Genomic DNA, 27393 nt, shown 5'->3' with positions numbered 1-27393 from the left:
TTGTCAGGCCCAATAGATCTATCTTTAGGATTCGCGCCTACCGTACATAGACAAGTAGTTTAATGTTACCAAGCTAAGGGTATATTTCTGGTTTAAACCCACGTAGAATTAGTTTTAGTACTTGTGCCTATTTCGTAAAACATTTATAAAAACAGCGCATGTATTCTCAGTCCCAAAAATATATATAAAAGGGAGCAAATGAAACTCACCATACTGTATTTCGTAGTAAAAATACATATAACGTCATTTAACAAGTGCAAGGTTGGCCTCGGATTCACGAACCTATATTAATTATATATATTTATATGTTGGTCAATATTTGTCTAACAATTTTTGGTCAAGTCATAGTGTACCACAATCCTAATGCTCGAGACTAATATGCAAAAGTCAACAAAAGTCAACTTAACCCAAAATGACTTCTAAAATTTATACGTGTTTATTATATAACTTAACTATAGTCGTTTTATATATTTAAATATATTTATTAGATTTTATAATAATAAAAGTCATTTATTAATAAAAATTTATATTAACGTTTATATATGATAAAATATACTTTTATATATCTTAAGTAGTAAAATTTATAAAGTTCACTTAATATCTTAAAACTATAGTGGTAAGTATTATTAATGTAATTATATTACGCGTGGTGAAAAATATCTTTGTATCACCTACTTATTTGATAAAATAATATTGATCATAATAATAATAAGTAAAAGTTGTATTATTTTGTAATAATAATTATTATTATTCTATAAAAAAATAACAATATTTATATTTACTAAAAATGTTATTATGATAAAATGATAATACTAACATAATAGTAATAATGATATTTTATAATAACAATGATATTTCTATTAAAATAATAACGACGATAGTAATAATAATTATTTTAACAATAATACTAAAATTCAGTTGACTATAACTTCAAATCCGTTCATCGAAACCATTCGATATCTAAATGAAAAGTTCTTAATTTTTCGCTAGCTTTCCAATGACATGCATATCATATACCCTATCTCGGTAGCATATGTATCTAATTCAGGATTCAACAAACCTATCTAAGGACAATATCGAATGTACAAGCATGCATAATCCTGTATACTCGAGCACTAGTCAGGGATACACTATTGATATATAAAAGTTAAGTTATGAGTGCTCACGTATCAATATTGAGATTCAATATTGCAGGAAAGTACGTAGACGCAACGGAGATGATAAACACTAGATTGACCTCACGAGCATACCCATGAACCATACCCATCACTTCCATAGCTATAACCCATAATTTTCTTAGCTTCGACTCATTCAAAAAACTATTTTGAAATCACTCGGACATCACTCCATCGTAATATTTTATGTATACTAATAATATCTTGAAATAATACAGAGCAAATATATATATATATATATATATATATATATATATATATATATATATATATATATATATATATATATATATATGTAAATCGATTGAGAGAGTTTAGAGAAATATATTTTCAAGTTTCTATGAAATAATGAAACCTATTGAATTCTATTTATAATAGATTTTTGAATTATTAAAGTGAATTATTAAAGTATGAATTATTAAAGTGAATTATTAAAGTATGAATTATTAAAGTGAATTATTAAAGTATGAATTATTAAAGTGAATTATTAAAGTTTGAATTATTAAAGTGAATTATTAAAGTATGAATTATTAAAGTGAATTATTAAAGTATGAATTATTAAAGTGAATTATTAAAGTATGAATTATTAAAGTGAATTATTAAAGTATGAATTATTAAAGTTAAAATAAAGTAAAAGTAAAGTAAAGGTAAAGTTAAAGTATAGTAAAAGTATAAAAACTATGTATGTATAATACGCGTATAAATATATATAATATTAATTTAAATCGTTATATATATTTAATGAAATAAAATATAAATATCGTTATATTTATTATACTGGTTAAGTAATGAGTTGTCAAAAGTGATTCTAGATATTTATAAAAGTTTAATAATAAAGTTTTTTTTTAAACTGAAAACGTTTTTGTACGTTTGAAAATAGATTAATAGAATATTATGGAAACCAATTCTCCACTAGCTTTTGTCTAACTTTCGTAAATGACACTTTTTATTTTTTATTTATAAATAGCTTTACAAATTATTCCAAATATCGTTAAGAGGAATAGATTTCTCAAATCATAGTGGACCTCTCAACAGAGACTTGTAATCATAATTCAATGTTTCTGATAATTCAATCATTTAATATATATTTTTTAATTTCGTCGATAATCATATTGAAACAAATACGTTCATATAAAGCATTATACTTTTAAATACTTTGTTGACATTTTCAATTTATAACATATACACATATACATACATATTCATATATGTTCATTTAATGGTTCGTGAATCATTGGAATTTGGTCGAGGTTTAAATGAATGTATAAACATAGTTTAAAATCCTTGAGATTTAACTTAACAAACATTGCTTATCGTGTCAGAATAATATAAAGATAAAGTTTAAATTTAGTCGGAAATTTTCGGGTCGTCACATTGTCGTTCTTCAGGTAAAATCATAATCAAATGGATTTAAATTTTTTTTTTTCAATTGTTTCCTTTTCAACGAAAATCAAAATTATCATCTGTTTTGTGATCAGCAATTTCTTTATTGTTAATGTTCACAACTATAATCTAAAACCTATATAATTATGTGATATGAAATTGCTATACGAAAATTAGGGATTATCAGGTTCGATTATAACTGTGTGATCTGAAATCTTTTGTTTGATATGGTAGTAGTAACTCGATGTGGTGATTGTAATAAGTCATATTCAATAGCAGTGAACTACGAGGAAGAATTGAAGGTTTTTCGTAGGTTAATGAATGATGACAATTTGTGGTGATTATTTGTTCAAACAAGAAACAGACCGGTAGCTGTTTAATGAGGCTTCATTCACAACTCATTTGAAACAAGTTGAGTGTCAGGTAGCCTGAGTGGCAATTTTCGATTGTTGAAACAGAACAGATCAAAAGCAGCTGCAGCAACAAGATGTGATGATATGGGTTTTGATTTGTTGGCCATCGAAAAGAAACAGAAAAAAATATACAGCAGAAGTTGCAGTCGATGGTGGCGGTCGTGGTATAAAGAAGAGGTGATGTTTGATTTCTTTATGTGTTTCTCATGAATATAATGTATATATAGATTAAAGATATAGATATATATAAATGATGAGAATTAAAGGATGGTTTGATTTATCTAGAACAGAAACGTACCATATTAGTTGCAAGGTGTTCGGTTATGTTGCAGGCATAATGATAGTGCAGCCCTTCGAATGAAACAGGAACAAGGTGTGTGCAACAGCACACCATAGTTACAGCAGTATATTATTGACGGTTGCTGAGGTGTTTTACAAGAATGATGGATGTGGATCATGGTGGTTTATGGTGAAGTTCAATCATCCAAAACAGAAAGGAACTAATAGCAGTTTAGCCGGTAAGTGATTTGCAACTGTTGTGGGTTGGATTTTTGGACAGGAATGGAAGCATTCAAGCAGCAGTTTTTGAGGTGGTTTCACGATGGTTTGTAATATAATGGTTTATCCACTTGACTGAGTTTGATGTAAATTTGGGTATCAATATATATAGACTTGATCAGTTGATCGATATATGTATATAAAAGGTCATAGTGAAGTATGGTATATGTTGTTTGATTAGCTACCCGTGACTCTACAGATGGTTTGATCATATGTTCCTTTATTTTATTAGTGATACAGGGACTTAACGTTTTGTCTTACTTGTGGATTTTACCAATTTATTCAACATAGACAAATAAAAAAATAGTATTATAGATATCGATGATTTTTACAAAAGTGGGGTTTGGGTGGTAACAAAGTCAAAAGCAAGGAAAACTATGTATTGAACCTACATTTATATATTATAAGGTGATAATTGATTTGTGTGGTCTGTTAAAGCGTTTAATAGAAAGTGGGTACCATGTGATGTAATTGTTTGTAGTATTTATGCATATGTATACTTTTATAATATAATATATATAGAGTATGAATAAATTAAAGGTGGAAAGTGATAGATGGATACATATAATGAGAAAGTAATCAACAATAAACACACAAACAAGGTGGATAGATGGTTAGTGATATACAACTGGTGGTTTGATCAAGAAAGAAAGAGAGAAGCATAAGATGGTGTTTGATGTATGGTGTAATATATCTATATCACATAAATATATATATTCTTAATAAGTCTAAAATTTCTATTACTCATTTTCGGATCATTGATTATTTTAAAAACACACAAGTTCGTTTTTAACTTGTTTATTATCGATCGAAACATCAAACGAATATTACAATCATTTAATATTTATTATATATATATATATATATATATATATATATATATATATATATATATATATATATAAAATAAAATAAGATATTATAATGATTATTATTTAAAACATATCTATATATAAATAAGGTATATATATATATATATAAAATATATATATATATATATATATATATATATATATATATATATATATATATATATATATATATATATATATATATATATTATATATATATATATACCTTATTTATATATAGATATGTTTTAAATAATAATCATTATAATATCTTATTTTATTTTATTTTAGATAATTAAATAGCAATAACATATAATATTTCGAATTATATTCCAATTAAGATATATATATATATATATATATATATATATATATATATATATATACACATATCTAACTACAATTAAATGTTCGTGAATCGTCGGGAATAGTCGAAGGTTAATTGCGTATATGAAAATAGTTCAAAATTTTTAAGACTCAACATTACATACTTTGCTTATCGTATCGAAATCATATAAATATTAAGTTTAAATTTAGTCGAAAATTCCCGGGTCATCACATGGCAGCTCTTCTTTTTCCGATTGGGAACATTTATTTACCACTCGTAGGCCTGTATATAAAGAGTGGTATGTTGAGCTAATGAGTACTATAGCTTTTAATAAGGATGTAGATAGGTTAGACGATAAGAGTTTTCTTAGATTTTTACTTGGCCGTAGGATGTACAGGATGTCCATGCTGGACATGGCCAGGGCTTTACAGATTTACACTCCCGCTGAATTACTATCACCTGATTGTACAAATTTGATTTATCATGGTGAGAGGGTAGATAGAAATTTTGACGCTAACGCCATCTAGAGGCGTATGTCAAATTTTAATGTATTTACGCGGGGAGGAAGACACTCCTATTTAGACATTAATAAAGCTGAACTTCGTATAATACATAGATTCTTAGCAAACTCGATTACACAAAGAGGTAACAACAAGGAGAAAATGACCTTACACGATTTATTTTACCTTAAGTGCATTCGAGACACTAGAAGCTTTGTTAATATCCCCTACTGTGTTGGTTTTTATCTGTTCAAAATGGTGGAAGGTATACAGGAAGGGGGAATAATAGGAAGAGGCATTTTTGTTACTCTCATTGGAGAGTATTTAGGTGTAGATAGGGAACAAGGGGGTCCAATGATGGTAGTTCGGGAAGAAGACGATACTTTAGGTTTGCAAGTCTATCAAGGTGCAAAGGTATTGACTAGGAGACGCAATCAGGCAATTCCATATCGGGACAACCATCCACAGGTAGAGAGGGGTTCGGATGATGAGATGGAGGAAGCAGATGACATCCGGGATATCATTAGGGATAGTTTTACTGACGTTTTCCAGCATATAGATGAGGCAGAAATGACTAACGAGGCTAGGCATCGTCGGTATGAGCAGTGGCAAGCCGCGAATGAGTATGAGACTTCTAGTAGACGCCAACACGATAGCTGGCAAGTTCATCAGCACCAAATCATGAGCCAGCTATCATATCATGTACCAAATAACTACATCCCGACTCGGCCTGCTTACTATCCACCACATCAGCCCGACATTCGACCACCCTTTAACCTGTACGACCCCAATCAAGCCTACCAGGACACCTATCACCAACCATGGAACCCGAACGACGGTATGAATCGGAATCCCTATCCAAATCAATAGTGTTCCATTAGTGATTTCTTATCTTTTATTATTTTTATCTATTTATGTTAAACACTTAACATTTTGATACTTTTATGTAATGTTTAATATTTTTATTATTGTATACTAATATTTCATTTTTGTAATTTGAAAGTGGGATATCAAGTCCCATTTCAAATTACCATGCATGTTTATATTTGTATTGTATGTATTTTATCTCATGTACACAACAGGGTAAAACAGCACATTTTCAAAGACTGGCATTAAGTTCAGCAAAAGCTATTAATTTTGACGACAAAATGCAAAATATATGTGAAATAACAACAGACGGGATGAACAAATGAAGTGCACCATTTATCATTCAAAGCATACAACAATATGTTTGGAGACTTTGGCAAAAAAATTTACGCTAATCACCCTCAATAATTTAAATTGTTACTGATTTCTTGCAAATGAGGGCATTGCAAGATCTTAAGTGTGGGAAGGGGTTAAATTCTTTCGGGTTTTAAAATTTTTATTTAAACACTTGGTTACCATTAAAAATACTAGTAACGCAGTAGTTGTATTAGAATCTAGTGTTCTCTGATAATAAAGAACAACCCTAGTCTTATATACTGACTACCCAATTCTAGTAAAATTTTTAAAATTTTTTCAAATAAATGAATTCAAAATCATATTTATATATATTTATGAACGATAAAACTAGGTGTTAACACCGAAATTATTGTTACCTCAGAAAGGACATAAATTGAAAAACAACCCAAAATGCTTGAATTCATTTAAAATGGAATAGAGGAGAATAAAAAGGCAAAGAAAGGAAAATAAAAGCCAAGTGTGGGAAAAATTTACCAAGTTATTTAGAACATATATCACATACTTTTGTACAAATAATTGAAGATACTTTTGTTTTAGACGATATTAATCAGTTTTACCCAGTTTATTGTAATATAAATAGAATTTATAAGGAAGTACAGTCTTTCGAGAAAAAGACACGCGCTTCTTGATTTAGGTCAGGAAGTTGTCGTCCAGACCAGTTGTAGAGTCTACGAAAAACCTTGAAAAGTTTTCTCAAAAATCAGCTGGAAATCCACGGACCTCAGCATCAAACAGGGTCGCCATGTGGTCAGACTTATCCTAACCATGAGAGGATCTGTCTCGTACAATGGGGGGCACCGTGCAAATTAGCTTATAAGACTAATGAATCAGATCTCCAGAAAGGATAATCTCCTTAAAGATCAAAAATCAGCTTTTAAGCCTGATATTACTCAATCCTTGGGATTGACCTTAAAGATTGAGAATTACAAACTCATAGAATTCAATGATATCTAAACTCGAGCTTGAACGAGAAAATATTTTAATCAAATTACAAACCGATTTGTTTTCTGAAAAATCTATTTTCAATGCGTTCATTACCATTGAACGTAAAATCCTGAGAATTAACTGGAATTCATTAGGTCACCTGAACCAAATCGGGTGTCAACCGTAAGAACGATGGTTGCATAGCATGGTCGAAGACAGGACCTGGTGCCAGACCGAAAAACTATAGGGTGATCTTTACTATTGCTGCTACAAAGGATAGTAATTGCATCCGACACGATATAGACTATAATCAAAAGCATGTCACGGGATATTGCCTCAACAGTTGCTTGTTCAACGCTTTCTTTTACAACCGGACGGTAGTTTACCGAAAGGTAATATACGGAGCAAGTAAACTGGACGTGTTGCTTTCCCAATACAAGGTTAGCAAGTGGGTGACACAAAACCATAAGTTTTGAGCTAAAATTTTCAAATACAAAACCCACAAAACCCACAAAAACATTTTACAAACACCGGTGAAGGGTTATTTCGAAAAACTTATCTAGGGTAAAAGCTAGATTGAATTTTCAAAAGATCAAATGTTTTCATAAAGATCCAATTTCCTAAAGGATCTAAATTTTTATAGTTATGTGAGACTGTAAACCACATCGTTACTACCATTGTTTATACCGCTGTATTAAAATCGCTGATGTGCAAAGTGTGAAGAATAAAGAAGTGATTCTAGTAAAGTTATATTCAAGTTCTATATTGCTTGAGGACAAGCAACGCTCAAGTGTGGGAATATTTGATAATGCTAAAAACGAACACATATTTCATAGCATTATCCTTCAAGAAAGACAAGCTTTTAGTTGCAATTGTTCTATTTACAAGTGATATTCGTTTAAATAATAAAAGGTGAAGACAAAAGACAGATTCGACGAATTGAAGACGCAAATGACCAAAACACTAAAAAGTACAATGTACAATCCAAGAGGTTCAATTTATTGATGAGAAATGTCTAAAAGTTACAAGAGTACGAGCCGCAAAACGCAAAATACAAGATATTAAATTGTACGCAAGGACGTTCGAAAATCCAGAACCGAGACATGAATCAACTATTAACGCACGACGTAACGGAGCTAAAATTACAAGTCAACAATGCACAAGAATATAATATAATATATAATTAATTATATAAAATTATATATATTATATTATATATTAAATAAATACGCACAGCCCACATTTTGGAATCATGTGTGAGCAGGAAAAGGCTGCCACGCGATCGCATGGCCTGGAGGCTTTTAAACCATGTGATCACATGGTTCACTGTAGCTGGCTACATCTATAAATTGAAGCGTTTTTTGGACGAAATATGTACACCTTTTTCTTTTTCTTTATCTAATTCTCAATCTATATATATATTTATATTTATAATTTTATATTTAATTTAAGATTAATAATAATAAGGTTATGTTAGTGAATGTTTTAAGTTTGTAAGTCGAAATTCTGTCCGTGTAACGCTACCCTATTAATAATCATTGTAAGTTATGTTCAACCTTTTTAAATTAATGTCTCGTAGCTAAATTATTATTATGTTTATTTAAGCTGAAGTAATCATGATGTTGGATTAAATATTAAGACGGGGTAATTGGGCTTTGTACCATAATTGGGGTTGGGACAAAAGATCGACACTTGTGGAAATTAGACTATGGGCTATTAATGGGCTTTATATTTGTTTAATTGAATGATAGTTCGTTAATTTAATATAAAGATTTACAATTGGATGTACCTATAAATAACCACTTACACTCGATCGGACACGATGGGCGGGGTATTTATAAGTACTAATAATCGTTCATTTAACCGGACAAAGGAATGGATTTATAGTCAATGGACTCATTAAAACAGGGGTGGATTACATACAAGAACACTTGGTGTAATTGTTAATAAAGTATTAAAACCTTGGATTGCACACAGTCGATAACCTGGTGTAATCATTAAGAATGTATTAAAACCTTATTACAGTTTAAGTCCCCAGTTAGTTGGAATATTTGACTTCGGGTATAAGGATAATTTGACGAGGACACTCGCACTTTATATTTATGACTGATGGACTGTTATGGACAAAAACCAGATGGACATATCGAATAATCCAGGACAAAGGACAATTAACCCATGGTAATAAATTAAAATCAACACGTCAAACATCATGATTACGGAAGTTTAAATAAGCATAATTCCTTTATTTTATATCTCATCGCACTTTTATTTACTGTCATTTTATTTATCGTACTTTAAATTATTGCACTTTTATTTATCGTACTTTTAATTATCGTCATTTACTTTACGCTTTAAATTAAGTTATATTTATTTTTAATATTTTACATTAGGTTTTAATTGCGACTTAAGACATAAAATCGATAAACCGGTCATTAAACGGTAAAACCCCCTTTTATAATAATAATAATACTACTTATATATATATATATATATATATATATATATATATATATATATATATATATATATATATATACAAATATAGTTTTTAAAAATATAGCGTTAAACTGGGCTACCTCCCTGTGGAACGAACCGAACTTACTAAAAACTACACTACTTTACGATTAGGTACACTGCCTATAGTGTTGTAGCAAGGTTTAGGTATATCCATTCAATAAATAAATAAATAACTTGTGTAAAATTGTATCGTATTTAATAGTATTTTGCAATAAAAATATAACTATTTCGTATACACCTCGCATAACATCAGGTTCAAACCAACATCAAACTGACACCTTCAACTCTCTATCTCTCTTTTCCCTCTCTCATTCTTCTATTTCTTCTCACCATAACCCCCTACCGTAGCTTCATCATGCACCACCCTCACCACTGATCGACCACCTTTATCCAATTATCATTGCAAAGCCATCACCTTCAACCTCTAAAAACTAACAAAACCACCATTTTTTTTACCACAACTGTCGCTGTTTAGTAAGAAACAAAAATCATCACCTTCAAAATACATATGAATGAATTATACCAACAGCTATTATATGCTTTTTAATGTTGGCAGACAAACACTAAACAAAAACCCCACTTGATAAAGGTGATGATAACGTTGAGTAGATATAAAGTTGAGTTGATAAAGGTAAGGAAAGATATACGGTTTGTCTTCTGTTACAAAATATAAAAACGATAACTTTGAACCGTGATTGTTGGGCTAAATAATCTTTCCTAGACTTAGCAACTTGGGCCGTATATCTATTAGGGTTGTTAGGACAAGACCCAGCTAATATTGTTTTCTGTTGAGTGATGGAGGTGTATATGATGATCATATAGTGACGATGGTAATAATTAAGATAGATGATCGTATGATTTTAATGTTGAGGGAAGACGATGATGATTGATGGTTAGGGTATGTATTATGAGATGATGATTAAATTATGATTACGATTAAGTGATTATGATGATACTTGAACGATGACAACGATGATGATAATAAAATGAGTTGATAATGATATAGTTAGGATGAAGATATATAAGATGATTTTGATAAAAATGAATAGTGTTGGGTTTTGTAAAGAAGAAGAAGAAGAAGATGCACACTAAATAATACGGGTTAAACAAATATTAAGTTAGAATAATTACAGAAAAATGGAAGTGGAGGAGTGGTCTTGGAGTTTTTCGGGTTAGCGGGAGGTCGCGGGTTCAAACCCAGACTTGGGCATTTTTTTAAGAGCTACTTCTTTGAGGTAGTTTACTTATTACTTATTATTATTATTATTATTATTATTATTATTATTATTATTATTATTATTATTATTATTATTATTATTATTATTATTATTATTATTATTATTATTATTATTATTATTATTATTATTATTATTATTATTGTTATTATTATTAATTATTATTGTTATTAGATTATTACAAATACTAAAAAATATAATTATTAGTATCATTAATACAATTAATATTATTATCATTATTGTTAGTATTAGTAATATCATTATTATTATTATTATTACTCTTATTATTATTATTATTATTATTATCATTAGTAGTAAAGTTATTATTATCATAGTTATTATTTAGTATTAGTATTATTATTATTATTATCATTATTGTTATTATTTTTAACATTAATATTATTTTATCAAGTAACTATTAGTTATACAAAACTATACTTAATACATATAATATAACTATATTTTTATTTATTTAAAGTATATGAAATGAATACATTTATGAAACATACAAGTTATTAATATAAAATGATATCCCTGATAAATATATATATAAATTTATTCGATTACAATTATATGTGTTAATATATATATATAAATGATATAGATTCGTGAATCCAAGACCAACCCTGCATTGTTCAGTATCGTCGTATGAATATTTTTACTACAAAGTATCGTATTGTGAGTTTCATTTGCTCCCTTTTTAAATGCTTTTGCAATATATATTTTTAGGACTGAGAATACATGCGCTGATTTTATAAATGTTTGACGAAATAGACACAAGTATTTAAAACTACATTCTATGGTTGGATTACTATACCGAATATTGCCCTTTAACTTGGTAACCTAAGAATTAGGGAAATGGCCCCTAATTGACGCGAATCCTAAAGGTAGATCTACGGGCACTGACCAGCCCCAGTCAGAGAATTTGAACTGCTTTAGTACTTCGATTTATATGGTGATTGCGATTGTCGATTTATGGCATACTTGCGAGTATGTGGGGGATATTCTATATGCATTATGTTAATGTCGGTTACCAGGTGTTCATCATACGAATGATTTTTATACACTTGCGATTGTATGGTTATCTATAAAATGAAGTCTTGTGGTCTATTAAAATTATAGAAATGATTGATTACGATAAACCTATGAACTCACCAACCTTTTGGTTGACACTTTAAAGCATGTTTATTCTCAGATATTAAAGAAATCTTCTGCTGTGCATTTGCTCATTTTAAAGAAATTACATGGAGTCGTTCATGGCATATTTCAAAAGACGTTGCATTCGAGTCATTGAAGTCAACAAGATTATTATTAAGTCATTTATAGTTTGGATATATTATGAAATGGTATGCATGCCTGTCAACTTTCGATGAAATGAAAGATGTCTTTTAAAAGCGAATGCAATGTTTGTAAAACTTATCATATAGAGGTCAAATACCTTGAAATGTAACCATATGTTATTATATTCGTCCTTATGGATTAGGACGGGTCGTCTCATGTGGTATCAGAGCGGTGGTCTTAGCGAACCAGGTCTTATATTAGTGTGTCTAACTAGTAGTTGTTAGGATGCATTAGTGAGTCTTAACTTCGACCTAGTAGTAGTTAGGATACATTAATGAGTCTAGACTTGGGCCTTATCTGCATGTCAAAAGTTTTGCATATCATTCCTTGTCAAAAAATATCTACTTATCATTTTTAGTCTCGACATGTCTTATTGCAATTATTGCATAGATGGTGTACAGACAAATTCATATTCCATCACATTAGTCCTTGTTTGACACGTTTCCTTAATTCCCTTCGTAATCTACGGGATCTTTTGTACTACATATAGGTATTCTATGTAATTAGAATATCATCCGATATCCGAAAATCACTTCATATCGAAAAATCCTTTATCTAACGGTACAAGATGGAACTCGCAACTAGTTCAAATTCCTCGGATTCCGACAGCTATTTCGATATAGATTTCCACTCGAGCTCTAAAAGCAGTGTAACCGGAATCGATCAACCAATCAGACATCATCAATTCTGGATGAATTAGGGATGGGTTAGTAATCTACTTAATCATTCGAGACAAGAAGAAGGCGATCCTTTCCATCTACCAAATTGTCCTCTTGACAAAGAACCTGAAGCACTTATCGGCGAATTAGTCCGAAACACCATTTTCACCCTCATTTTCCAAAAATATCTCGCCATGATTATATACTATCTCAAATTCAGAACCTTATTCATCCGCTCATTCCAACCGTCAACCATCCCGGAGTAATAGAAGAAGTCAACGAGCTTCGCGCCCGAGTTGTAGTTTTGGAGAATATGGTGCACAACTTACAAACACCAGCGACATCACCGACACCAACAGTACCACCAGCATCAACAACTGTACCACCAACAAAACACGCCTCAACATCGCACGCCTCAATATCACAATCTATACCTCAAGAATAATCTTCATTCTACATCTTGTTCTACATCAATTTTATTCGTTCTACATCTTGTTCTACATCGATTATTTTCATTCTACATATCGTTCTACATCATTTATCTTCGTTCTACATGGCGATTATGTAATCTCTAATGTTTTAGAGATTATGTATTCTAGTTCTAACTGTAAATCAAATGAGATTAATATCATATTGACTCATTAAATTCGTGATTACATCTGAAAAAAATATATATGTATATATATTTTCATAAAGATTGTAATTAAAAGTTCTCTTGTACAAACTATTAATGATGAAAATATTTTAACGGGTAGGTAATACCCGAGAAATATTTAGATTTCACATTAATACATTACACTGTACATTCTTCAATTCTGATTCAACAGTCATTAACTATCCTATTTGCATCCGTAAATATATGTATCCGAAGAACAATCATTTTCGTTCAATTACATATTTTGATTTTGACCGATCAGAATCCAAGTCAAGATTTGACAAGTGGCATAATGAAGCAAATAATGGACAAAATAAAACTGATTAGTAACCAATTAATTAACTACATAAAACTTTAAACCTATACTAACCTTGGACAATTAAAAAGTATTAAAAGAGTAGAAAATATTAATTATAACACATTTTGATTTAAAATATCATTAATAAGTTACATCTACTATAGTTAAATATTTCCTCAAGTTTGCCACTTGATTTCATCTTAAACAATCATTTGTATCTGACGATTTCGATCTGCGTTCAAACCCTTCAAAATTCTTGAAACACCTCGGATTAATAACCCATGATTCAGATATGAGAATGCTGACGAAGCATTAAAAGCTATAGACGGTCTTAATGGCCAAAAGCTTGATAATAAAGAATGAAGTATTGGAAACACTCAATAGAAATTTGATACTGAAAAACGGATTAAGCAAACTAGGAAGGAGACTGTGGACAAATCACTAGGACTAAACCTGAAATTACTGAATCCATATGATTTAGTATCTGCGGAAATCTTTAGCGAATACTTTACTCCTTACTTATTTTAAATCCTTGCAGAAAAGTTCTGCAACATCCTTTGATTCTAGATATTTTAAATTCTAAGACATCATCATCGTATCTTTCATTATAAATATCTTTGATATTTCTGAAGATACCTTCATAAATATCTTTGTCTGAAATCATCTATCTCCTCGTGCTATCTATGTTACATCATAAAAGAAACTGTTTTAGTTTCTATCCTTGTGTAAAATTTGAGTTTAAATTATGAATGTTTCTGGAGTAGTGTTGAGAATTGAAGCATGAGTTAGTATAATATAATGACGCCCGACCAACGTGATTATATTACAGTAAGTCATGCTAAATTTCTAATGGAACGTGATGATTCACAAACTATACCCTCATCATGTGCCATGTTACATAACTCTTTCATTCTACTTAACCTCCATACATATCAAGAAAATATATTCTTGATAGTTCTATCTTCTGTGATTTCTGGTAATTTACCAAATCAAATCGTGCTGTTACCTTTCCTTTCTACTTAGTATATTATAATCATTCGAAACTCTATACCTACGAATTTGAGACCATTATTCGCTTGACTTGAAGTCGGGAAGAGGAAACCAAATCATGGAACCACGAAATATAAGGGAAAATATAAAACCTGACAACAACACATAAATTACAAACCGTGTATATCAATGCGTATAGCAACATAAATACACGGGAAAATTAGGAATACTATAACCCCAAGAGTGTGGTAAAAGTGAAAATATTCTTCTGGTGAAAGATAGAAAAGAAGAATGATTGTATAGATGGTCAATATAATAACAAGGATCAATACTGGATTGAGCATCTTAACGGATCGTTTGGAAGTACGAAATAGAGGAAGAAAGTATAGGAGTGGTGAAAATAATGGAAAGGAGGAGGTTAATTTATAGCGAAATATCAGACATAATAATCGAGGCAGATGACCGCATTTAATCAATGAGGATCCTAATTTCCTCAATCAAATCTTATATAGATTACAAAGATCTTCTTTAATTTCCTTGAATTCCAAAATTCAATCGTAACTACGACAAAAATTAAGACGAATCTTTATTTCTCATTCTCTTTTGTGATAGCTCCACTCGTACTCTTCGAGTAATTGAATTGTTTTATCCATATTGCTCAATGATAATAAAACTCTATTTATCAACTCATATTCATCACGAAAACATTCTTATTGTTAGCCATGACGACCTCGATCAAATTTCGGGACGAAATTTCTTTAACGGGTAGGTACTGTCACTACCCAGAAAATTTTGACTAATTTTAAATCAAACTCTCGATACGATTTAATATTTTTGACACGATAAGCAAAGTCAGTTTGGTTGAGTCTCAAAATTTTTGAACTATTTTCATATATGCAATTACCCTTTGATCATTTTCGACGATTCACGAACAATTAATTGTAAATAGATATGTGTGTGTGTGTGTGTGTGTATATATATATATATATATATATATATATAATAATTGAAAATATAATTTGAAATATTATATGTTGTTGTTATTAAAATTAATTATGTAAAATAAAATAAAAATATGATATTATGATAATTATTATTTAAAACACATCTATATAAATATAGTATATTAAATATATATTTTGTGATTTCGAATCTATTTAGTAAACGACAGTAACACTCAATTGTCATTCGATCGATATTAAGCAATTTAAATTCGAACTTATATGATTTTAAAATAAACGGTAATTCAAAAATGAGTTATATAATTTTTAGGCTTATTAAATATGTATTTAGGAACTATTTGTTAATTTTTAAATTTTTTTTATTATTATTTTACCTGGGATTGAGCGTGAACAGTGAGTTAATTTTTATTTAATAATTTTAAATAGTTAATAATCGAATTTTATACCATAATGACTAAAATAAATAAATATAATTACTGTAAAAATTTGGGATTTTTCCGAAGACTTTTATCCGCCACTGATTTCAAATAGTGCACGATACACAGTCCGTGAAAACTGTCGGTAGAGTGAGTTAAAAATGAGGGCTGCTACTTATCACATGTTTTCTTTTATTTAATTATTATATTAATATTATATTTATATGATTACCGTTTTCTTGTTTTACACTACCACTTGTGTATTATATATATGCATATAGATAGTTACATATAGAAATTACATAGACATCTGTAAATTGGACACCCATTTTAGTCACCATCCTTCTTCTCTCAAACTACCACCACAACCACTTAACTTTGCATCTGTTTCTTTCTGTTTTCAATTCTCAACCAAACCCCACCACTTTGGCTATTAGTTCCTTTCTGTTACATGTTAAATCACCTACACATATTGAGAAAATCTTGGCTAAATTCGTTAGTCTTGATTGAGACAAGAAATGGGATATTTTTATTTTATATGTATATTATATTAACAAGTGGTGTTTTCCAGTGAAAGAAATACCCACCACCTATCAAACTATCTATATATTCTGTTTAGTTTTTAATTGCCTATCCACTCCCACCATATACATGACCACTTTTCATTTTCACTTTCAACAAAAATGGCATCACCTTCCTTACTTGAAACTTGCAATCCTCCTTCTTGGTGACTACTGTAACCACCACAACCCATGATCCCTATCAACCGTGAAACCCATTTAAACACCATAGTTGATTGCTACAAGTGTTGTCTTCTCCTTGAGCTTCGTTCGACATGGCGATTATGTAATCTCTAATGTTTTAGAGATTATATATTCTCGTTCTAACGGTAAATCAAATGAGTTTAATATTATATCTACTCATTAAATCCATGATTACATCTGAAGAAAATATATATGTTTATATATTTTCATAAAGATTGTAATTAAAAATTCTTTTGTACAAACTGTTAATGGTGAAAATATTTTAACGGGTAGGTAATACCCGAGAAATATTTAGATTTCACATTAATAAGTTACACTGTACATTCTTTCAAATCTGATTCAACAGTCATTTACTATCCTACTTACATCCACAGATATACGTATCCGTTCATCGCAGAATAACCATTTTCATTCACTTTCATATTTGGATTTTGACCTATCAGAATCCAACAAGTGGCATAATGAAGAAAACACTGGACAAAATAAAATTTGTTAGAAACAAACAAATTAACTATGACAAATTTTGTTAAGAACCCACGCTAACAAGATCCTAGCTAACTGTTCTTAGCTAACTGTTAATTCCTTATTACATTTTAATTATCGCAAATTAATTATTCAATTTATTTATCGCAATTTTAATTCTCGCAATTTTATTTATCGTCATTTAATTTCTGTTATTTATTTTATGCATTTTATTTATCGTCATTTAAATACTGTTATTTACGCATTTTAAATATCGGGGCACGTATACAATGTTTTGACATATCATATCGACGTCATCTATATATATTATTTGAAATAACCATAGACACTCTATATGCGGTAATGATCGAGTTAGCTATACAGGGTTGAGGTTGATTCTATAATAATATATATATACCTTGAGTTGTGATCGAGTCTGAGACATGTATATAATGGGTCACGATACGTATTAATTAATTCGAATATTATATATTAAACTATATATGAATTATTGAATTACTAACTGTGGACTACTAACATTAGACAATTAAAATGAATTAAAATATTGATTATAACATATGAAACTAAACAATTCTTCAAGTTGCCACTTGATTTCATCTTAAACCTCATTTGTATCTTGACGATTACAATCTGCGTTCAAACCTTTCATGAATCTTGAAAACACCTCAATCGAGAGGACGAACCAACTGCACTTCATCTACGGAAGAAAAGATTTATGCATATAGTTATGCACCTGAAAACACTCGGAACCTGAGTAAACGTTTAACACGTATCTGTGATAGCTCCTTTGGCATTGTTATTTCCGAAAATAACAATGCAATCTTTTTTTTCAAATTAGCCAATTTTGTCACAGCTTCAGCAAATCAATTTCGACTTTTAATTCGAATGAACTCTACTATAACTCTGATATATAAGATGTCGTTCGTCATCGTTACCGGGAAACCTTTTATATTCCGCCACATTAGCAGTAAATTTACCAACAACTTCATTGATCTTTAACTTTTCGAAGAACCAGTATATTTGCTCATTAAAACCCTATCATATACTCACCCACATCTTATAACGAGAATTGTCATACTAATCACTGGGAATTAGCAATCAGTATTTGAATCTTGTAGCGTTCCTACATGAACAATTATAAGTATACATATAACATCTATCTCCTAGAATTGTGATCTTCTATTTTGAAATTCTGAAAAGCACCCAGTCTATGAACCAGTTCTCGAAATTTTGAAAAATACTGATGAAGCAGCAAAAACTGTAAACGACCTTAACAGTCAAAAGTTTGATAATAAAGAAAGATACATTGGAAAAGCTCAAAAGAAAATTTGATACTGAAAAACGGATTGAGCAAACCATGAAGGAGGTTGTGGACAAATCACAAAGACTAAACCTGTCTTCAAAGAATCCAAATGATTCAGTGTCTGCTGAAGTCATTAACTAATACCTTGCTCCTGTCTCTAAACCTTTACGAATAAATCTTCTTCATCAGAAATTCTAAGATATCATCATACCTTGCATTATAAATATCCTCGATACTTCCGAAGATATTTTCATAACTATTCTTATCTGAAATCATTTATCTATTTGCGCTATCTATGTTACATCATTAAAGAAACTGTTTTAGTTTCTAAATTATGAAAAATTCGAATTTAAAATATGGATGTCTTTGAAGTAGTGTTGGGAACTGAAGCATGAGTTAGTATAATATAATGACACTTGATCAACGTGATTATATTACAGTAAGTCATGCTGAGTTTCTAATGGGATGTGATGATTCACAGATCATAACGTCATCATGTACCATGTTACATAACTCTTTCATTCTACTTAACTTCTGAACATATCAAGAAAGTATATTCTTGATAGTTCTATTCTCAGTGATTCAGGTAATTTGACAAATCAAATCGTGCGATTACGTTCTTCTTGTTTAGAACATTAAGTTCATTCAAAATTCCATACTTACGAATTCTGGGCCATTACTCGCTTTACTATAGGTCGAGAAGATAATAAAAAGGCAAAGAGCTCCAAAATATAAGAGAAAATATGCAGCCCAATAACAATACGGAGGTTACAAACTGGGAATATTAATACGAATAGTAATATAAAGACACGGTATAATAAAGAATAGTATCACCCCAAGGTAATAGTAGAAGCAAATAGATTTTTCTGGTGGAAGACTGAAAAGAAGGATGATAGAAATGATAATTAGGAAAACATCTAGGATTGGAACGGGATTAAGCATTTTCACAATCTTTTGGATGTATGAATTAAGAAAGAAAGTATTGAGGTGGTGGAAAATAATGGAACGGAAAAAGTTTAATTTATAATGGAAATATCAGACAGAGTAAACGAGGCAGATCACCGTATTTATTTATAGAGATCTTAATTTCCTTATTCGCCGAAGAATCAAATCTTTTAGATTTCGAAGATTTTCTTTAAATCCCTTGAATTCTAGAATTCAACCAAGACAACATCAAAAGTTAAGACGAAACTTTACTTCTTCAATTCACTCTTTTGTGATAACCCCACTCATACGCTTCGAGTAATCGAATTATCTTATCCATATTACCCAACAGTGATAAAACTATATTTATCAGCTCATATTCGTCAGGAAAACATTCTTTTTGTTAATCATGACGATTTCTATCAAATTTCGGGACGAAATTTCTTTAACGGGTAGGTACTGTGACGACCCGGAAATTTCCGACCAAATTTAAACTAAATCTTTATATGATTTTGACATGATAAGCAAAGTCTGTAATGTTTAGTCTTGAAAGTTTTGGAACTATGTTCATATATTCATTTGACCTTTGCCTATTCCCGACGATTCACGAACAATTATTTGTATATAAATATGTATATATACATATAAATGAATGTATATATAATAATTTGAAATTATAAAATAAACATTAGAATTAAATATGTAAAATAGGGTACAAAATATTTAAGTGTAAATTTAAAATGAATCTATATATAAAAATATATGATTTCTATGATTAATTATTATTATATGTATATTATAATTTATAAATAATATATATTCAATAAAGGTTATCATATAATATATGATTATTAAATAATATATAATACAAGTTAAAATATAGTTATTATAGTAATATTATTATTACTTTCATCATTATTATTAATACGAATATTAATATTAATAATTAATCTCAGTATTAGTTATATTATTTTAGATAATATATAGATATGAAATTTAACGCATTTAATTAGTCATTTACTAATATTATTATTATTACTTTCATTAATATTATTAGAATAAGTATTTAATATTAATAACAGTGTTAAAATTATTATGTATAATACATAATTATGAAATCTGATACATTTAATTTGTTATGATAATTATTATTATTAATATTAATGTTATCATTATTATAATTATTATTATAATTAGTAGAAAAATAATGAATTTAGTTATTATTATGATTTAAATTAATTTAGTGGTAATTTAAATAATATTAGTTATTATTATTATTTTCATTTTCATTACCTTTATTGTTTTTATCATTTATTTTATTATTACTAGTGTTATTTTGATATTATTATTATTAATTCTATTATTATTATTATTAAGATTTTTTTAATTATCTATATTATAATTAATAATATTATTATTATTTATTAATATAAATTACTTATAAAATTCCATATAGATACAAAATCAATTGAGTGTAACTATCTGTTTTATTTTTTTTTCATCTGATAACGTCGACTTCACAAATCAATTAGGATCAAATTAACTGTTAAATCATGTACTCTATCACACTATAAAATTTATATCCTTGCACTTCAAAGATTAAAAACAGAAAACGTAAAAACACAGTTTTTTTTTCGTCTCTGTTCTTGAGCTTTTTAGTCAAAAATTGAAATCGAATCAATTGTCAAAATCTATTAATGTAGTTTTGTTAGGAATCCTTCTTTTAAACTGTCTGCAAGGTTTCAAATTCCAATTCATAATATCGTGTTCGAATTTTTGAGTCAAACATTAAAATTCAAAAGTCAAACGAGTGTTCAAAGATCGAATTGAAGGTTTATAAGTTGTTTTGGTTATAATTGATGATCTCAGAAGGTTTGGGGAATGATTTTCTATAAAATTCATATAGAAATCATGAGCAAAAAACATATAAATTTTGAAATCAAAATTTGAGACCAATGGTGTTCTTCGCGACTATTTTGCTGCTGATAAATCTTTCTGTTTGTTAAAAATTGATCAAGGTATCACAAATATGTTTTCCTTTTCAATTTCATTTATAAATCAAGTTCTTAGTTGCTGTTACGATTGGATATAAAACTGGACAGTTTTGAGTTTGTATGAGAAGAAGGAGAAGTAGGAAAGAAGAAATTGTATAAATATAATTAAACTATAATACAAATTAGAAAAGTAGCAGCGGAGCACGGGTTTATGTGTGTTTGTGTTGTTAGAGAGGTCTCGGGTTCGAGCCCGGGCAGCGGCGCTTATTTTTTAGAGCTTATTTGGAAGGTAGCATATTTTTTTATTATTATTGTTATTGTTATTATTATTATTATTATTGTTATTATTATTAGTATTATTATTACTAGTATTATTATTATTATTATTATTATTATTATTATTATTATTATTATTATTATTATTATTATTATTATTATTATTATTGTTATTGTTATTATTGTTATTGTTATTATTAGTGTTAAAATTATTATTATTACTACCATATGTATAATTGTTATAATCATTATCATTAATATTGTTATAAGTATTAATAATATTATTATTATTAGAAATCTTATCATTTTAGTATTATTATTATCATTATCATTATGATTATGATTATGATTATTATTATTATCATTAGTATTATCATTATTTTGATTATTGTTATTAATATTATTAGTATTATAATTATTAGTATTATTAATTAACACTTATTATTATTATGATTATAGTAAGTAAATTATTATTAATATTACTACTACTAATATTATTATAAGTATTATTATTGGTATTATCATTATTAGTAACATATGTATTACTATAAATATTATCGTTATTATTATTAACATGATTATCATTATTAATATTATTATCATTATTATTATTTTTACTAAAGTTATTATTTTGTTTTCATTAAAATTATCATTATTATTATTATTCTCAGTATTATCTATATAATTATTTTTAAAAATAATTACGATGGTGAAAATAAAAGTATTAAAGATATTATTAAGGTTATATGTATGTATTAATCATATTAACAATACTTATATAAATATTCATATATAACAAGTTTGGTATTTTTATTAAAATACTAATCAAATATATATTAATATAACTATATATATATTAAACATTTGAACATATACACAAATTATATATATATATATATATAATAATTTAAGATATAATATATAAACTTGTTCGATTACGATTATGTGTATTAATATATATACAAATGATATAGGTTCGTGAATCTGAGGCCAACCTTGCATTGTTCAGTTCCGTCGTATGCATATTTTTACTACAAAATATCGTATCGTGAGTTTCATTTGCTCCCTTTTTAAATGCTTTTGCAATATATATTTTTGGGACTGAGAATACATGCGCTGCTTTTATAACTGTTTTACGAAATAGACACAAGTAATTGAAACTACATTATATGGTTGAATGATCGAAATCGAATATGCCCCTTTTTAGTCTGGTAATCTAAGAATTAGGGAACAGACACCCTAATTGACGCGATTCCTAAAGATAGATCTATCGGGCTCAACAAGCCCCATCCAAAGTACCGGATGCTTTAGTACTTCGAAATTTATCATGTCCGAAGGGAGTCCCAGAATGATGGAGATATTCTATATGCATCTTGTGAATGTCGATTACCAGGTGTTCAATCCATATAAATGATTTTTATCTCTATGTATGGGATGTTTATTATGAGAAATGGAAATATGAAATCGTGTGGTCTATTAAAATTATGAAATGATTATTTAAGATAAATTAATGAACTCACCAACCTTTTGGTTGACACTTTAAAGCATGTTTATTTTCAGGTATGAAAGAAATCTTCCGCTGTGCATTTGCTCATTTTAGAGATATTACTTTGAGTCATTCATGACATATTTCAAAAGACGTTGCATTCGAGTCGTTGAGTTCATCAAGATTATTATTAAGTTAATTATAGTTGGATATATTATGAAATGGTATGCATGCCGTCAACTTTCGATTTAGTGGAAGTTTTTCTTTTAAAAACGAATGCAATATTTGCAAAAAATGTATCATATAGAGGTCAAGTATCACGCGATGTAACCAAATGTAATGTATTCATCCTGGTGGATTTGGATGGGTCACGACATCACTCTCTCAATTATATATTTATATTTATATTTTAATTATAATTTTAATATTAAGTTAATAATAATAATAAAGTTATAGTAGCGAATGTTTTAAGTTTGTAAGTCGAAATTCTGTCCGTGTAACACTACGCGATTAATACTCATTGTAAGTTATGTTCAACCTTTTTAAATTAATGTCTCGTAGCTAAGTTATTATTATGCTTATTTAAGTCGAAGTAATCGTGATGTTAGACTAAATATTAAGATGGGGTTATTGGGCTTTGGACCATAATTGGGGTTTGGACAAAAGACCGACACTTGTGAAAATTGGACTATGGGCTATTAATAGGCTTTATATTTGTTTAACTGAATGATAGTTTAATAATTTAATATAGAGAATTACAATTTGACGTATCTATAAATAACCACATACACTCGATCGGATAGGATGGAAGGGATATTTATAAATACTAATAATCGTTCATTTGACCGGATACGGGAATGGATTAATAGTCAATGGACTCATTAAAACAGGGGTGGATTACATACAAGGAAAATTGGTGTAATTGTTAACAACGTATTAAAACCTTGGGTTACACACAGTCGATAACCTAGTATAATCATTAACAAAGTATTAAGACCTTGTTACAGTTTAAATCCCCAATTAGTTGGAATATTTGACTTCGGGTATAAGGGTAATTTGACGAGGACACTCGCACTTTATATTTATGACCGATGAACTATTATGCACAAAAACCAGATGGACGTATCAAATAAACCAGGACAAAGGACAATTAACCCATGATAATAAATTAAAATCAAAACGTCAAACATCGTGAATACGGAAGTTTAAATAAGCATAATTTCTTTATTTTATATCTCATCGCACTTTTATTTACTGTCAGTTTAATTATCGTACTTTTATTTTATCGCATTTTTATTTATCCTTATTTACTTTACGTTTGAAATTAAGTTATATTTATTTTTAATATTTTGTATTAGGTTTTAACTGTGATATAAGACTTAAAATCGACAAACCGGTCATTAAACGGTAACCCCCCCAACCCTTTATAATAATAATACTACACATATATATATATATATATATATTTATATACAAATATATTTTAAAATAAATATAGTGTACGCAGTAGCTGACTCCCTGTTGAACGAACCGGACTTACTAAAAACTACACTACTCTATAATTAGGTACACTGCCTATAAGTGTTGTAGCAAGGTTTAGGTATACCCATTCAATAATTAAATAAATAACTTGTGTAAATTGTATCGTATTTAATAGTATTTCGTAGTAAAATATAATCTATTTCGTACTACCCCTCGCACACATCAAGTATTTTTGGCGCCGCTGCCGGGGACAAAGCCGAAAGCGAAACGCTATAAAAAAAATTAGTTTTTAAGGTATTCTTCTAAAAATATATTTATATAAGTTTTAAATTTCAAAAACATAAAAAGAAAAGAAAAATATATATCTATATTTTTAAGTGTTTAAATTAAAATTTTTTATTTTTTTTAGTTACAAAAAACTAATAAGTAATTTTTTTAAGTTTTAATTAAATTATATTTTCTATAAAATAAAAACATAAAATAGAAATCAAAAAAAGAGTAAAAAAAAACAAAACAAATCTGAGCCTGCACGATTTTGGCCTGCATATAAACTGAACCTGTAAGCCATGCGATCGCATGGCTGCAATACATAGAACTCATGCATTGGCATGAGATGTTCTGACACGCCACATACCTCGTACATCATTAATTACGCAGATTAGGGTTTTATTATTAATTATTCTTATTATTATTAAACCTAATTAGGGTTTAGTTATTTAATATTTAGTTTTAGTTTAGTTTTAAATTAATTTTGTATTTTTAAGTTTTAATTAGTTTTATTAATTATAAAATTAATACTTTTATAAAATAATAATATAAAATAATATTTTTATAAAAATAAGTAATTTTATCATTTTTTTTCTCTTTTTATAAATTGTATATTTTAATTGTCTATTTCGTAGTTTGTATATTTCTCGTTCGTAATTAGTTTTAAATTTAGTTTTTGCTGTAGTTATTTAATATTTCTAGATTTTTAGGCTTTGCCATAAAATCCCTTAAGTGTTTTTTCTTTAAATTAAGATTTAGACGCTCTAGAATTTTACGACTTCGCTTATCGCTTTAGTTTTAAATAGATTTTAGTGTCTAATTAAGTTATTGCCATTTTTGATATAGAATTCCTTTTAAGCTTTAATACCTTTAGACACAACTTTTTAGATTTAGTTTTTAGACTTTTAAGTTTCGACGCTTTACTTTCTTAATATTATTTTTTGACCTTTTGTTTTCGACGTTTGTTTTTCGACTTCTTATTTTTCGACGCGCTTTTTCTTTCTCATTTCTACGCTCTAGTTTTTAGGACATAGAATTTTCGTTATTTTCTTCAAAATTTCAACGAAAAAATTATTTTAAGTGGTTAAATTAATAGACATCCAAATTTTCTGGTTCATAGTAATAGTTGGATTTGTTAGTGGCGAGTTGTGGGCTTTCGATTTAAAGGGTCCTGGCTACCTGCTGCATCTATTGGCTATTCAAAACGTGGGCAAAATCAGAAAAGTCTATTGATAGTGCTCCAAATGAACATATATTTAGTATCAATATCCTTCTAATATGTGAAGTTTTCAGTTGCAAATGTTCTATTTTCAAGTAATATTCGTTTAAATAAATAAGTGCGAAGACAAAAGGCGAAAACGAAGATTTGAAGACGCAAACGTCCAAAAAGCTCAAATGTACACGATACAATCCAAGTGGTTCAATTTATTGATAAGAAACGTCTAAAAATGACAAGAACGCAAGTCGCGGAACGCAAATTACACGATATTAAAATATACGAAAAGACGTTCGAAAAACCGGAACTGAGACATAAACTGGGCATAAACGTACGAAACAACAAAGCCAAAATTATGAGTCAACTATGCACATAAATATAATATAATATTTAAATAATTATATAAATTATTTATATATTATATTTATATTTATAATATGTCGACAAGTAAAAATCCAAAAGTTGGCGAGCTGGCCCAGGAAACTCCGCACTCGCGGAGCAAATTGTCTACAAAACTCCGCACTCGTAGAGCAGCCAAAATCAGGATTTGCCTATAAAAGGCACGAGCTTCTGTCGAGTTTTTACACCAAAAAATCAAACTCTCTATCTCTGTAATATATATATATATATATATATATATATATATATATATATATATATATATATATATATATATATATATATATATATATATATATATATATATATATATATATGTATATATATAATATAAATTAGTTTAGTTTTGTATTAGTTAGTTTATGTTAAT

The sequence above is a fragment of the Rutidosis leptorrhynchoides genome, chromosome 2, assembly GCF_046630445.1.
Source record: "Rutidosis leptorrhynchoides isolate AG116_Rl617_1_P2 chromosome 2, CSIRO_AGI_Rlap_v1, whole genome shotgun sequence".
Taxonomy (NCBI): Eukaryota; Viridiplantae; Streptophyta; class Magnoliopsida; order Asterales; family Asteraceae; genus Rutidosis; species Rutidosis leptorrhynchoides.
The sequence above is the reverse complement of the archived record's forward strand: the minus strand, read 5'-3'. Positions refer to the sequence as shown.